The sequence below is a fragment of the Mauremys mutica genome, chromosome 1 (genome assembly GCF_020497125.1).
Source record: "Mauremys mutica isolate MM-2020 ecotype Southern chromosome 1, ASM2049712v1, whole genome shotgun sequence".
Lineage (NCBI taxonomy): Eukaryota > Metazoa > Chordata > Testudines > Geoemydidae > Mauremys > Mauremys mutica.
In genome coordinates this window covers 151897778-151910275 of record NC_059072.1, presented here as the reverse complement: position 1 = coordinate 151910275, position 12498 = coordinate 151897778, and positions in this window count along the sequence as shown.

The following is a 12498-nucleotide window of genomic DNA, read 5'->3' as shown; positions in this document are numbered from 1 at the left end:
CAGGCATTTGCTAGATTAAAAAAAAAACAACTACAAGGATTAAGCATCAAGAATACCTTTCTTGAGGTCCAGCTTAAAGGTTAACAAGCAAAACAAAAGCAGCGGGAGTTAGAACAGAGGAGTCCACAAACCATAAAGAAATAAAAAGAGATAAACCTAATTGTGTCTTCTTAGACATTTCCTGATCTACTTATGTATCTGGGGTTTCAAATGAGTAGTTTCTAGGTATGATACCGATGATTTTTTCATACCTGGTCCAAGATTCTTACAGCATAACTCTGCCCTGTCTGCCTCTCCCCCGGAGAACAACAGACAGACAGACAAAAGAGGAGTCTTGTTTCAATTTTAAAAAGTTCTAGCCTTCCCATTTGCTCTTTTGACAGGTGCCCACTCGCTTCTTTTTACCTATGCATAGCAGTGAGACTTTTTAACCCTTTACAGGTAGAGCAATTAGAGAACATCTACTAAGAGGGATTTTATAGCTACTGGCTGGCTGGGTGTCCATAAAAGGGAGCTATTCCCACCCACCCCCCGTCATGCTCAATGTACTCCTCTACTGTCCTCTACTTGTCCCGCCCCAGAATCTCCCTCTGCATTTCTAGATACTGATCTGACTTGCAGCCAAAGTCCTTCTGCATGTCTTGCAGCAGATAGTCCCAGAGCGTTTCTCTTTTCCCTTGCTGATTCAGGGTCCTTGTCTGGTTGGGTGCCTCACTCCAGCAGTAGTAGAAGGCTCTGCAAAGGCTATGAAAGATCATATATTTTTGAAATAAGAGTTTCTTCCTTTTAACGTTCTGCATCACAGCAAGGCCAAAAGTGGCAACTTTGGTACAACTTTATTCCATGTCTCCACATCTGCCTGCTTGGAAGCAGCTGCATCCGAGGTCACCAGGCCACCAAGATAATGGAAAATATTTCATATGTATTTTATAAAAAGGAAATTCAACCACATTTTTCACCTGTGTGGGGTGTGTTGGTGGGCACAGACAGAGACCTTTTACCAATGATGGTCTTAATACTATTTCAGGCAGTAGAGGCATTGGCAGATGTTAACCTGCTGGAGATTCCAATTTAGAAGAGGGAACAACTTTTTCAGACCTCTTGCAGAAGGCCATCTGTCTATCCTAATGAGATATTTTGTCGCCTGGTGACTGATCAGCAAATCAATGACTGGAGAGGTCTAGCATGCTATTTGGGGGAGGGTGGGGGGCAGGTGGCCTTGGAAGTTTGCCCAGCCCAGGAATCTCACTGACCATCTTGACTGTCTCCTCTATGAAAAGTTTTCAAGCATCATCAGCCGACTGTGGACTAAAATTCAGTCATGCTGAAGCTTGCTTACAACAGATGTGCCTTTTCAACCCCAACCTCAACCCTAACCCACCCCAGACAGCAGACTCCAGAGACTGTGTAGTGGCAGTACAAAAGACTTTTTAAAGTTCTCTGCACTTACTATTGCCTTAGCTCATACAGGGGGACTTACTCTCTTAGACAATCCTTTGCCAGTGTCACTGTGATAAAAACAGAGTGCAGTATAGCTATAGATATGCACGTACACTTGTGCTACACACATACCTGCATCTTCAAGCATTGTTCAGTTTGTAATAATAATCTCTGCTTTTCACACACACAACAGTGTGTACTAGAATAATTCATAGATTCATAAGGTTAGAAGGGACCGCAAAGGTCATCTAGTCTAACCCCCTGCCAAGATGTAGGATTTGTTGTGTCTAAATCAGTGGTGGGCAAACTATGGCCCTCCAGACATTTTAATCCGGCCCTCGAGCTTCTGCCAGGAAGTGGGGTCCAGAGCTTACCACGCTCTGGTGCTCCAGCCAGGGAGCTGGATCGGGGGCTTGCCCCACTCCGCATGGCTCCCGGAAGCAGCGGCATGTCCCTCCTCCAGCTCCTACGCTTGGGGCAGCCATAGGGCTCCACATGCTGCCCCCGCCCCAACCGCTGCCCCTGCAGATCCCATTGGCTGGGAACTGCAAACAATGGGAGCTGCAGGAGTGGTGCCTGTGGACAGTTTAGGGTGCAAAGCCACCTGGCCGCACCTCTGCATAGGAGTCAGAGGGGGGACATGCCGCTGTTTCTGGGAGCTGCTTGAGGTAAGCGCCGCCTGGAGCCTTGCCCCCCTGAACCCTCCCATGCCCCAACCCCCTGCCTCAGCCCTGATCCCCCTCATGCACCCCCAACGCTTCATTGCCAGCTCCACCCCAGAGCCCACATCCCCAGCCGGAGCCCTCCTGCCCTCTAAATCCCAATTTCGTGAGCATTCATGACCCGCCATACATTTTCCATACCCAGATGTGGCCCTCGTGCTAAAAAGTTTGCTGACCCCTGCTCTATGCCGCTCTTTAGAGTGAGAGCCTAAATCTAAAGTTCCTGTCTGTTTTACCTCGGTATTAATCATCCTATTTTGCTAAGGTCATGTCTACACTATGGGGACTATAGTGGCATAACCTGGAGCCGTAGCTATGCCAGCATAATACCGTAGCCTGGACACAGCCTACAGCTATGGAAGGAGTTTTTCCTTTGCTGTAGGAACATCACTTCCCTGAGCGGCAGTAGCTAGGTTGATGGAAGCATTCATCCATTGATCTAGTTATGTCTACACTGGGCAATAGGTCAGCATAGCTACAGCATTAAGGAGTGTGGACTTTTCACTTCCCTGAATGTCACAGCTCTGTCGACCTAAATTTTAAGTGTAGACTAGATCTAAATGTCAGTGATGGACCTGGTCTCCTTGGCACTCTCCCATGGTTGTTCTGATCCACTCCTCCCCAGGGGCTGCACTGTGAGCTTGAGAAAATTTTAGGGCACAGTGGGTTTTATAGGGGGAAATTACAACCTCCCAGAACTTTTTTTCCATTTTATTTATTTTCAAAGGGAACAAATTTTAAGACCCTGTTTAAAAAATATTATTTCCCAAAAAGCAATTGGGAGAAAAAATTATCATGGACTTCTTGTATCACTTAAAATTAAAAATGAACGAGAACTGTTCAGTACAGCATTAAAATGTTCCTGGGAACTTTATCGCCTGTCTGTAATTAGCAGACAAGATCAGGGGTTTCCTCCACACTTCACCCAAACGCCAGGCTTTTTATTTTCCTGCTCAGTCACTGAGACGTTGAATTTTACACTCACGGAGTATGTGAAGATTAATTAATTAGTTAATGTTTGTAAGTCATGGTATAGATGGCAAAAGCTAGATAAGTGCTGAGCACTCTTATAAGTTTTCATTTAAACTTCTTTGTTTTTTTAACCCTGTTCTTTCCCACAGAAAGGCAGATTCAAAAACGGGGCCCTGGATAGATTATCAGGGACTAGGAGGACTCCTGGACTGTATTCCCCGCTCTGGAAGAGAAGCTGGGAGATCTCCGGAAAGGGACTGGAAGACAGGACTCCTACTTTCTAGTCCTACCTCTGGGACAGAAGGGCTGTACCAGCATTACAAGTTCAAAACTTCTTGAACATTGGTTTATTGTAACCCCATTTTGTCTATTATCATATCTGGGGTTACACAGGAGAAAAAGGTTAAGAAGAAGCCCTGGAATATCTCTCAAGCCCAACAGTAGGCTCAAGGCATTCATAGCCAGCTTTGGCATTCCAGTACCTGGCGTTATCTTGGAGTTATCAGTCACACCCAGTGTGGGATGGTCCTACTCTGGATGCTGGGCTCTTGGGATCCACGTATTCACCAGCCCAACCGCCCCATTTTTGGGGAGGCTACTTTCTCCAGGGAGTGGTTTTTCCCTTCGCTTTGCCAACTCCCTCCACCTCTGCCTTGAAAGGTCCATTGGGAAGCACTGGGATTGTGGTGAGGCCTGCCAGTTGCTCCCCAGCATGAGGTTTTGCAGAAGCCTCCTGCAATGCATCTGTGCCTTGGCTTCAGCTGCCAATTACAACCACCATTAGCCAAGTGCTGCAAAATCCTTCTCTAGCTCCACAGGGATGGGAAAGGCAGCAGCAGGGGCTGAATCAAGGTGGTGTAGGAATTGTCAGGAAAAATTGGGGTGGGAGATTCAGGGTGATCAAGATGAGCGAGCCAAATGGGTTGACAAGCTGGAGTCCCCTTCAATGAAAGCTACCAAGTGGATTTGGTTTCCTCATGGTGGGTACTTATGTGGTTTGGGGTGGGGTAGGGTTACCTTCTCTGTCCCCCCAAACCACACCAGTGGGGATCCTCTTCAAGAGTAGCTGGTGCCAATGTGTTTTGAGGTGTCCCTCAAAAAGATAAAACCAAATTTGTCTTGGATTTCAGTGGCCAAGGGAGGTTGTGGGGTGGTGTCTCTCTGCATCAGACTTGATAAGGGCTGGTTGGGTTGCACATGAATCATAGAATCATAGAATATTGGTGTGACGGGTTAGATCCCAGAAACCCCCTTGGGATCCGCCAACTGTTGTGCCAAGACTACTTCTGCCCCTGCTTTCCCTGCCAGCTTGGGACTCCAGCTCCCTGTCTTGTTGAGCCAGACACACCCGTCTGCTCCAACACAGACCCAGGGTCTGAACCACATGCCCCAAAGCTGCAGACTTAACTGAAAGCAACTTAAGAAGTGTTCATGTCTTTAACACTCAGATGCCCAACTCCCAATGGGGTCCAAACCCCACATAAATCCATTTTACCTGGTATAAAGCTTATACAGGGCAAACTCATAAATTGTTCGCCCTCTATAACACTGATAGAGAGATATGCACAGCTGTTCCCCCCGCCGACAGATATTAATACATACTCTGGGTTAATTAATAAGTAAAAAGTGATTTTATTAAATACAGAAAGTAGGATTTAAGTGGTTCCAAGTAGTAACAGACAGAACAAAGTGAATTGCCAAGTAAAATAAAATAAAACATGCAAGTTTGAGTCTAATACAGTAAGAAAACTGAGTACAAATAAAAACCTCACCCTTAGAGGAATTCCAGTAAGCTTCCTTTTACAGACTAGTCTCCTCCTAGTCTGGGTCCAGCAATCACTCCCGTCCCCTGTAGTTACTGTCCTTTCTTCCAGTTTCTTTCAGGTATCCTTGGGGGGATCTCTTTAGCCAGCTGAAGACAAAATGGAGGGGTCTCCCAGGGGTTTAACTAGACTTTCTCTTGTGGGTGGAGACCCCCTCCTCTCTCCTATGCAAAGTCCAGCTCCAAGCTGGAGTTTTGGAGTCACATGGGCAAGTCACATGTCCATGCATGACTCAGTTTTTACAGGCAGCAGCCATTGCTTACCTGCTACCTTGAACGTCCTCATGTAGACGTCTTATGTGGATTGGAGCCTTCCAAGATTCATTGTCCCTTAAGTGCTTCTTGATTGGGCCCTTAATTTGTACATTCCTTTCTCAAGAAGCTGATCAAATGCTTTACAAAGGCTACTTAAAAATCAAGCCAGTACACAGCCAATATTCATAACTTTGAATACAAAAATGATTCATGCATACAAATAGGATTAATAGATTCAGTAGATCATAACCTTTACAGAGATATGTTATTTGGCATATGTAGCATAAAACATATTCTAGTTATGTCATATATACATTCATAAGCATATTTCCATAAAGCCTTATGGGGTGCACTGTCACAATTAGGGTTGGAAGAGTCCTCAGGAGGTCATCTAGTCCAATCCCTTGTTAAAAGCAGGACCAACACCAACTAAATCATCCCAGCCAAGGCTTTGTCAAGCCGGGCCTTAAAAACCTCTAAGGATGGAGATTCCACCACCTCCCTAGGTAACTCATTCCAGTGCTTCACCACCCTCCCAGTGAAATAGTGTTTCCTAATATCCAACCTAAACCTCCCGCACTGCAACTTGAGACCATTGCTTCTTCTTCTGTCATCTGCCACCACTGAGAACTGCTAAGCTCCATCCTCTTTAGAACCCACCTTGAGGTAGTTGAAGGCTGCTATCAAATCCCCTCTCACTCTTCTCTTCTGCAGACTAAATAACCCCATTTCCCTCAGCCTCCCGTCGTAAGTCATGTGCCCCAGCTCCCTAATCATTTTTGTTGCCATCCACTGGACTCTCTCCTATTGCACATCCATTCTGTAGTGGGGGGACCAAAACTGGATGCAATACTCCAGGTGTGGCCTCACCAGTGTTGAATAGAGGAGAATAATCACTTCCCTCGATCTGCTGGCAATGCTCCTACTAATACAGTCCAATATGTCGTTGGCCTTCTTGGCAACAAGGGCACATTGTTGACTCATATCCAGCTTCTCATTCACTGTAATCCCCAGGTCCTTTTTTGCAGAACTGCTGCTTAGCCAGTCGGTCCCCAGCCTGTAGCAGTGCATGGGTTTCTTCCGTCCTAAGTGCAGGACTCTGCACTTGTCCTTGTTGAACCTCATCAGATTTCTTTTGGCCCAATCCTCCAATTTGTCTGGACCCTATCCCTACTCTCCAGCATATCTGCCTCTCCCCCCAGCTTAGTGATCATGCCTCCCTCTCCCTCTACTTTGCAGCTAGTCCCCTGCTTCAGCTTGGGTGGGAGGGGTGGATTCTATCTCCCCTGCATTTAGGCATGAATGGGCCATCTCTCTAATGCTGAGGAAACGGGCACTCTCTACCCTGCCTGCCCCCACCACCATTCAAAACATGAAATTGTGTATGTGGTTCTTCCTGCCACCCCCTGTTCTGCCAGCTGAAGAATTTGGGGGTGGCAGGAATGTGTGGGGAATAAGGATCTGGAGAGGCCAGCTTGCAACTGCCTTTAGATCAGCAATTGCTTCACCTTCCCCTGAAAGAGATGCCATGGAAGCAGCAGGGGCCTCTGCTGTGCCAAACCTACATGGGGAAATACCCTTTGATGGGCAGACACAGGAAGATGTGAGCCTGCCAGTGGGCTTCTTTATGCCAGCACAGATGCTGGGCGGGATGTCCGGGTTTGAACCAAGGCACAGAGGGGAAGATCTCTCTACTGATACCCTAAAAGCACAGATGCCTGCTCCCCACTGGAATTCATACTCCTTCATAGCGAAGAAGGCATAGTGGGTGACAGGCATGAGCTGATCTCTCCTTACACATTTGGTACCTCTTGTATTTCCTTGCACATTTTTAGAGTAAAGTCTTGCATTATTTCCCCCCCAGTACCCCCCAAATGGTGCCCCCAACCTCACCATTTGCGAGATTAGTAACTGGCTCTGAGCTGTTTGATCTGATAGAGAGGAAGGGAATGGTAGGAGAGGGTTTGATTTTGGGGTAGCTGAATTTGTGAGGGGCTGTCTGTTAGGGAGTAGGTCTGGAGATTGCATAGAGACTTTGAGGAATGTGGAGGCTAGATACGGGGGTAAGAGGGGCTGTGAGGAGTAGGGGGCTGGGTGTAGAGACTTGAGTTCTAGATTCATGGGGCTGAGGAAGAGGTGAGGAGTTGGGGGACTGGGGGTGGGGAAGCCTTGTGCCACCTGTCCACGTTTTCCCATGATCATTTGAGGTAGCTGGCCTGGGAAATCAGCAGGTGCTCAGTCTTATGGTGTCGGGATCCCCTGGGGCTGTTGTGGCTCCTCAGAGGTGGCAACCCTCTGTGTGCTACATCCAGAAGGCCTGGGGCACAAGACAACCCCCCTTCTCCTGCCCTCGAGGGGCTGGGTGCCCCCTTTCACCCAGGTGTGCAGCCTGCCCAGCCCTGAGGTGCAGCAGCTCCTAAGGGGGAGTGTCGGGGGGCTGGGGCAGGCGGGCTCAGTTCCCAGAGCCGGTGGACAAGGGGGAGGGGCTGAAACTCCTGAAAATTAACCCTAAATTCAATTTTTCCAGCCACCCCTCCCCCCCAGCTGGCTGCACGATGGGCCAGCAGGTGAGGTGCTTCAGGGCCCTTGCCCCAGTATCCTCCTGGCTGTACCTTAGCCAGGGGGCTCTGTACCATCCTGACCCCCTCCCCCAAAATTTTAGGGGAAGACAGAGCTGAGGAAACAGCCACCCCTCCCTTGGCTGGCCCAGGAGGCAGTTCCCCTCAGGGCAGATGTTTTATCTTTACCTGGGGGAGGGGGACAGCTGGCTGCCGGGTAGAATCACCCCAGCATGGGTGGAGACGATGTCTGTCCAAGGGGAGTGGCCCAGAGATGGGTGGGGGAGCAAATCACCCTGGATCCAGGGCAGGACTATTCCATTCCTAGGGCTCCTTAGCTCCTACTTTCTTATGTGCTAGGGCTTCCCTCAGATGCCGCTTACATCTTTGACCCCTGCAGCTTGTTTCTCAACAGCCCCCTGTCATCTTGGCTTTACTGAGCACACTGGATTTAGCTCGTGGAGTCTCATTGCAGAACTCAACCCCTCCAGCCCCTGAGGGTTTCTATGGCTCCTCCCTGAATTCCTCTGTCTTTTGGGGCTTGAAAAGAGGCCACAGACAGGGCCCATCTTCCTTTCATAGACTATCAGGGTTGGAAGGGACCTTGGGAGGTCATCTAGTCCAACTCCCTGCTCAAAGCAGGACGAATCCCCAGACAGATTTTTTTGCCCCAGATCCCTAAGTGACCCCTTCAAGGATTGAACTCACAACCCTGGGTTTAGCAGGCCAATGCTCAAACCACTGAGCTCTCTCTCCTCCCCCCACCTGCATGATTGCTGTCTGCACTATCCCACTGGAAATGTCTAGATTTGCTGCCCTCTCCCTGCCATCCTAGGCATCTCCCTCCACTGCACAGCTGAGGTTTGTATTATTTTCCGTGTCTGGACTAGAGAAATCTCATTCTATTTCTGCTTATGTTTTTAATCTGTCTAGATTCCCTTGGATTATTTCTCTGTCTTTATTGTTGCTACTGGCTCTGGCAGTGGGTAATCTAGGGGGTCGGAGCATGTGTGTGGGCTGGCCAGCATGCTTGTGGGGATGAGACAGGGAGTCAGGATTCCTGGGTTCTATTTTCAGCTCAGCTACTGATTTGCTGTGCAATCTTCGGAATCCTGTCTCTGTGCCTCATTTCATTAGGGTTGCCAGGCATCCAGTTTTTTACCAGAACACTCGGTCAAAAAGGGACCCTGGTGGCTTCGGTGAGCACCGCTGCCTGGGCCATTAAAATCCTGGATTGGCCGCAGCAGGCTGGCAGGCTCCATAACCAGCACTGCGCGGCTCCCAGGAAGCAGCTGGCATGTTTGGCTCATAGGCGAACAGGCGGCCAGGAGGCTCCACATGCTATCTTGACCCGCAGGTGCTGCCCTCATTGACTGGGAACCGTGGCCAATGGGAGCTGCGGGGATGGCTCCTGCGGGTGGGGGCAGCGTGTGGAACCCCCTGGCCACCCCTCTGCCTAGGAGCTGGAGAGCCATGTCGCTGCTTCCTGGGAGCTGCCTGAGGTCAGCACTGCCTGGAGCCCGGACCCTGAGCCGCCTTCCGCACCCCAACCCTCTGTTCCAGCTCTGAGCCCCCTCCCACACTCCAAACCCCTTGGCCCCAGCTGGGAGCCCCCTCCTGCTCCCCAAACCCCTCATCCCAGGCCCCATCCCAGAGCCCACATCCCCAGCAGGAGCCCTCATCCCCTGCCCGGAGCCCCCTCTTGCACCCTGTACCCCTCATTTCTGGCCCCACCCAGAGCCTGCATCCCCAGCCCAGAGCCCATATCCTCTTCTGCACCCCAATCCCCTGCCCCAGCCCGGAGCCCCCTCCCACACTCCAAACCCCTCATCCCCAGCCCTACCCCAGAGAACGCACCCCCAGCCAGAGCCCTCACTCCCTCTCACAACCCAACCCGTCCTAGCTCAGAGCCCCCTCCTACACCTCAAACCCCTCATCCCCACCCCAGAGCCCACACCTCCAGCTGGAGCCCTCACTCCCTCCTGCACCCCAACCCCTGCCCCAGCCTTATGAAAATGAGCAAGTGAGTGAGGCTGGGGGAGAGCGAGCAACAGAGTCGGGGGGATGGAGTGAGTGGGGGTGGGGCCTGGGAGAAGGGGTAGGGCAGAGGTGGGGCCTTGGGGAAGGGACAGGGCAGGGGTGTTTCGTTTTCAGGAATTGGAAAGTTGGCAACCCTAGATTTCATGGGTGCTGGGGGTGCTCCTGCACTCCCTAACTTGAAGTGGTTTCCATCATATACAGGCTTTACAGTTTGGTTCAATGGCTCTCAGCACCCCCACTAGGGGGCCATGCTCCTCTTGACCAGCTGCTTACAAACAGGGAAGAATTGGTAGGGGAAGTAGAAGTGGGTGGCAACCTAGGGAGCAGTGACCATGAGATGGTTGAGTTCAGGATCCTGACAAAAGGAAGAAAGGAGAGTAGTAAAATATGGACCCTGGACTTCAGAAAAGCAGACAGACTCCCTTAGGGAACTGATGGGCAGGATCTCCTGGGAGGCTAATATGAGGGGGAAAGCAGTCCAGGAGAGCTGGCTGTATTACAGTGGATGAGAAGCTGGATATGAATCAGCAGTGTGCCCTTGTTGCCAAGAAGGACAGCGACGTATTGGGCTGCATTACTAGGAGCATTGCCAGCAGATCAAGGGAAGTGATCCCCTCTATTCTGCACTGGTGAGGCCACACCTGGAGTATTGTGTCCAGTTTTTGTCCCCCCACTACAGAAGAGATATGGACAAATTGGGGAGAGTCCAGTGGAGGGCAACAAAAATGATTAGGGGGCTGGGGCACATGACTTACGAGAAGAGGCTGAGGGAACTGGGGTTATTTAGTCTGCAGAAGAGAAGAGTGAGGGGGGATTTGATAGCAGCCTTCAACTACCTGAAGGGGGGTTCCAAAGAGGATGGACCTCGGCTGTTTTCAGCGGTGACAGATGACAGAACAAAAAGCAATGGCCTCAAGTTGCAGTGGGGGAGGTCTAGGTTGGATATTAGGAAACACTATTTCACTAGTAGGGTGGTGAAGCACTGGAATGGGTTACTTAGGGAGGTGGTGGAATCTCCATCCTTAGAGGTTTTTAAGGTCAGGCTTGACAAAGCCCTGGCTGGGATGATTTAGTTGGTGTTGGTCCTGCTTTGAGCAGGGGATTGGACTAGATGACCTCCTGAGATCTCTTCCAACCTTAATTTTCTATGATTCTATGAAGTAATGGGGACTGGGGCCTTGGGGAAAAAAAGGTGGGCAGGGGCTTGGGGGCACTTGGTGGGTCATGCAAGTTCCCTCCCTGCTGGGAGGTTGTAAGGTTTATTAATTAGTGCCTGTAAAGCATCTTTGAAGATGTCACCTCAACTGACCCCGTCGTCAGGGTTCCAATTTGCTTTTCATTATCCACCCGGTTTTGACTCTCCTGTAACTTCCTCCAAAATTTCTTTTCTACTGCCAATTTCTCCTACATTTTGTACAGAGAGAGGTTTCATCTATGCTAGAAAACCATACTGGCTTAACTGGATTGATTTAAAAACTAATGATCAAATTAAGCTAAATCTATATACACAAGGTTGACCAATTCAAGAGTGTTTGCACCAGTTTTACTAGATCCATTTGAGTTAAACCAATGCAATCTTCTAATCTAGACAATGTTTACATCTGAGGTGAGTGGGACATGGTGACTTGGGACCAAGAGTACTTTGATAAGGGGTATGAGGGTTGGTTTGTTTTTTGCTACTTTCAGAAAACAGTTTTTTTGAGAGAGTTTGGGTCACAACTTCAGTCTGGCACCTTCCCATCAGGTCTGTGGGATACTGACACCTCCTAGTATGTTGTCAATCAAACTTGTGATCTCATCAAAAACCAATCTTCATTTTGTTTGACAAGCCTGTTTTTCCCAAAACCATGTCAACTGACATTGCCATCCTCTAATTCTTTACTGATTACACACCTTGTCAGTCTTTCCAGGATTTTCCCTGGGATCAGTGTTGGCATGGCTCATAGTTACCTCGGTCATCTTATTTACCCTTGATAAATATGTCCACATTAGTTTTTTCAGTTCGCTGGAATTTCCCCAGTGTTCCAAGATGCATTAAAAATCAACAATAATGGTTCAAAGAGCTCCTTGGACAATTCTTTGAATATTCTTGGGTGCAAGTTACCCTGACCTGCAAATATAAAAACATTTAACTTTCACAGTTGCTGTTTAACATCCTCATTAGTTACTGATCAAGAGTATTCCATTATCACTGTGAGATATGAATACATCATCCTGCTTCTTCCCAGAAAAATATTTGACTAATTCTGCCTTTTCTGCATCATGATGGATAATTTCCCCGTCCCTATAGACTAGGAATTTGTTTGTTCCTGACATATTTAAAGAATTCCTTTTTATTGTCATTTATGCAACTGGACCTAGATTCCGCCCCCGCCCCCACCACCATACCTTTAGCTTCCCTTGTCAAAATTTTCTAATTGCTGTTTTTTACTCATTACTTTCAGCTTTCCCATTTTGCCATTTTTAATATAAATGCCTTTTTACTTGCTTCTTTCACCTCCCTTTTTAACCAGTGAGTTTTTTTAAATCAAAGAATCCTTTCAGGATTGCAGAATTGTGGGGGGTTTGTTTGGTGAGAGAGAGAGCTAATAAAGCATTTAATTCCAATTATCATTCAAATTTGTATGTTAAATATTTCCTTATGCTCAGTTTTGCTCATGACTGTTCTCTGTTTTGGGAAACTGGCTTT